At 40.9% G+C, this 3,916-nt stretch overlaps 1 non-coding gene across 1 annotated transcript; it reads left to right on the forward strand.

The window, feature by feature from the left end:
- Positions 1 to 923: 923 nt before the first annotated feature.
- On the forward strand, positions 924 to 997 carry trnat-cgu (transfer RNA threonine (anticodon CGU)). Its single transcript has one exon. It is a non-coding gene; the product is annotated as a tRNA-Thr (tRNA).
- The last annotated feature ends 2,919 nt before the right edge of the window (positions 998 to 3,916 follow it).

Raw genomic sequence — 3,916 nt, forward strand, 5'->3', positions numbered from 1 at the left:
TAATGAAGATTTTTTTCCTCTTTTTGTGAATTATTAGAATGAAAACAAATTCTTGCTTGTATGCAGAGCACACACCCAGATCCTGCCGGAATCTGTCAGTAATTGTTTCCATTCGTATATAACGGCAAAGGCAGCAGATACACGGAAAACGACCACCGCAAATGCCCCTCCAATCATATCACCTTTCTTAGTTGGATGTATCTCGCTGATCCTTCAGTGTCGCTGAGTGTAAATCCTGGAAATTCCCCACGAGCGGTGTCCTGGCAGCATGTCTGTGCTGAGGAGTTGAAAGGTTCAGGAAAGTAATTTATCCCCTCCATCACTGTGGTAATTCTGGATATGCAGTGAATCCTTTCTCATTGAGTTACAACTATACTCCAGGAATCCGTTTCGAAAATTTAATGGTTCCTATCAGACATCTGCAATCGTTTGAAATAAGTTGAGACGTGGACGAAGACAGTAAAATAAAGCGATAGACAACGATGCCTGGGAGGCATAAGGCAGGAAGTGAGCGCGGAACTGATAGTGCAAACCTCAATGTCGGTGCCATTGGGTCAGCTTTTACTGCCCAATGTTTATACTTACTTACACATTGTACCTCGTCAATTAACCACAATGATCTTGTTCCTCTTGATGTGAGGTCCCTTCTGTTTGTATTAACGTGGTTCATGGGCCCCGATAGAATGAACACATCCTCTTTCTCCAGTCACTTTAACCAGGTGAAACTACCAGTATTAATTGAATACAAGAAGAGATTATGTTTTTCTGTGCCTTTTCAGTGAGGAATTTTCAGCTTTAAACTGTTTGTATTTGAAAATACGAGGATTGATTGCAATTCTTTGTTCGCAACATTGATCCGAAAACACATGTGAGGAAGTGGTTAAGCAACTTCACATATAGATGAGTAAGGACAGTTTTGCTGTGGTGCCGTGGCTTAGTTGGTTAAAGCGCTTGGCTCGTAAACAGGAAATCCTGGGTTCAACTCCCAGCGGTGCCTACTTGTTGCGTTCATGTTTGGGCTTTGGTGTTTCAAGTCTTCACGAAACTCACTCATTGCCGTTTTGGACTTTCACGCTGTTATGATTTGGTGATCCAGGTTAAGTTCCACCAGTGAATGCCACGTTTTTTATATTCCGAACTATTACTTATATCTGTGGTTTCTTTCCACTATTCCACAAGCACTTCTGCTTCTCCTCATCTCATATTCCCCCTCCTTCATTCCCAGTTCGGTCGGAACAACGATACGAGGCAGGAGACGCTGCAGATTTGACGGGGAATATTGTGGTAATGGCAGAGATACCACCAGCTGTTCACTCACATTCTCTGATGTCACCGTTCATACATTTAAACCAACAGTATATACATCGTTGTGCTCCTTTATTTGTAGTGTAATTGTTTTTTATCCTGGTGGATTAGGAATTCTATTTTGAATTCGAAACTGTCATAATTGTTTGAGGAAGAGGTGTCGCCTTGCCTGGTTTGAAGTGGCAGACACATTATCTGGAGAATGTGAGCCCAGTTCAATGCACTCCAGTCAGTGGACAAAAAGCCTCTCAGCAGCTCCACACTCAAACAGTCACGAAATGTCAGACTTTTCATAGAGCTGAAATAGGTAATGAGCTGGATGGACAGACAGAGTGTCGGAGAATGTGAAACAGGAAGAGGGTGAGACAAAGAGAGAAATATGGAGACACATGCTGAGTTAGACACTGAAAGGACCAATTCTCCATTAGACATTGCTGCAAACCGAGAGAAGAGAAACGAAAGAAGGCAATCATTTAAGCATAGCCTTTCACCAGCTGAGAGCAACGGAAACAGCATTACAGTCAATAAAGTCCTTTTGAATTTATAAAGGTGACGGTTGTCTGTTATTGAGATATTTTGATAAAAATCCTGATTCAACAGATAAGACTGATAATTTCCCAATTTTATAATATAGAAATGTATAAGTAACGGATATCTGTCGATCTAAAACTTTAACTCAGTTTTCTCCACAGACGCTGTCAGGCCTGCTGAGTTTCTCCAACAATTCATGTTTTCGTTCAGATTTACATTCTCAAAGAAAAATGAAAATCAACATTCTGTTGATCGCTTCACTTTTAAAACCCATCAGAAAATAAAACTGGTTACACTCTCAGACACAAATATACATTGCACCGACTGTACACATGCAAACATGCAAAACCCACTTTCAAATTCAGGCCCAAGACCGAAAGTCTCCGTATCGTATTCGAGTCTCGAAACCGCATTGGTAAATCACGTTTTCGCGACCTGCCAAATGCACAGCTGTCAAATTGACTGGCTGTAACAACAAGCTCCATTGAATCAGCCTGTCCTTGGCAGAGTGGGAGCGGGAGAATAATATTGATTCACAGATACGTTTTCAACTACAAATTCACTCTGTCATCACGACCACGTTATTACATCTCAGGAACAGTACCTGACTGTATCGCACCTCAACAGAAAATGACAACTTTAGATGCTGAAGATGAAAGTCAATAAGTGTAGCACTTGGAAATCACAGCCTGTCAGGCAACATCTAAGGAGCAAGGAAATCGACGATTCAAGAATTCCTGATGAACATCCTATACGCGAAACATAGAATTTCCTGCTCCGCGGATGCTGCTTCACCAGCACCACACTTTTTGACTCTATTCCCAACTCAGCTGATCTGCTTCGGAAAATTGATGATGAACTTGCCAGCATTCAGTTTGAATCTTCTGTCACATGTTTGACAGCTTGCAACATTCCATTCCTCATAAAATTAGATCATTCAAGTTGCGAGCTAAAGATGAACTGTGGATGCAGGAAATCTAAAACACAAGCATAATTGCTGGAGAAACTCTGCATTCTCTGATATCAACTGAATATTGAACATTAAGGGTGAAAAGGAAAAGAGAAAGCTGCAATTTGATAACTGCAACACTTCGTTTCTCCAAAAAAGGACATCATGAAATGCAGTATTTCGATCAGGCTCTCACCGTCTCAAGTACTGATAGGATTGCGGAAATAAATGTTGGCCCAGTCATTGCTGAACAAGTAAATTAAAAGACTTATTGCGTTCCTAATCAGTTGTGTCCCCGGCAGACCATGTTAATGTGATCCACAAAGAAGGACAGCCAGGTCCCTCTGTATTCCAGAGACCTGCAATATCTAATTTAAATAAAAGGGTCAGTATTGAATATTCCTGCAAACATCTCATTCTCCACTTAATACTGCATTGGTCAATAATTTACTCACAAAAGTCCTCATCTCAACATCACTCAATTTTTATATCCTTAACGGTCTCTTCACCGTTTACCTTTCAAATTATTTTCACCAAGTACATGCCTTTTTTTTTAAATCGAAGACTAAGCTGAGATGATGTCTGTTGGAAATCCAAATATCTCTCTATCACACTTTGTCCCGTGTTTAGTGTGTCCGTGTAAAATGCGTTAAACCTGTGCCCTCTCGGTTTGAATTCCACCATCCTGGGTAAAAACAAGGCCTAGGCCAGTCACCGATCCAACCCCAGTCATGATTTTTTAAATGTCTACGAGTTTACACACCAGCCTGGAATACTGCTGGGAAAAGACCTTGCTCAAACATTCTCTCCTTACAACTCAAGCCCCTGCTCAAACACTCTCTCCTTACAACTCAAGCCCTCTCGACACTGTAACATCCTTGTAAATCTTTTCTTCACTCTTTCAGGTTTTACAATATCTTTCCTGTTGAAGGTGATCGGAATTGTCAGCAATATTCTACATGTGGCTCCACTGATGTTCTGTACAGCCAGAACATGACATGTGAAATTCAATAATCAATGTTCTGACTAATGAAGGCAAACGTGCCAAATGCTTTCTTCACGAACTTTTCGACATGTGACACCGATATTCCTGCTCTCATAATCTTTGCCTTGACTTATAAAGTCGAACTT

Source organism: Chiloscyllium punctatum, chromosome 35, assembly GCF_047496795.1.
Source record: "Chiloscyllium punctatum isolate Juve2018m chromosome 35, sChiPun1.3, whole genome shotgun sequence".
Taxonomy (NCBI): Eukaryota; Metazoa; Chordata; class Chondrichthyes; order Orectolobiformes; family Hemiscylliidae; genus Chiloscyllium; species Chiloscyllium punctatum.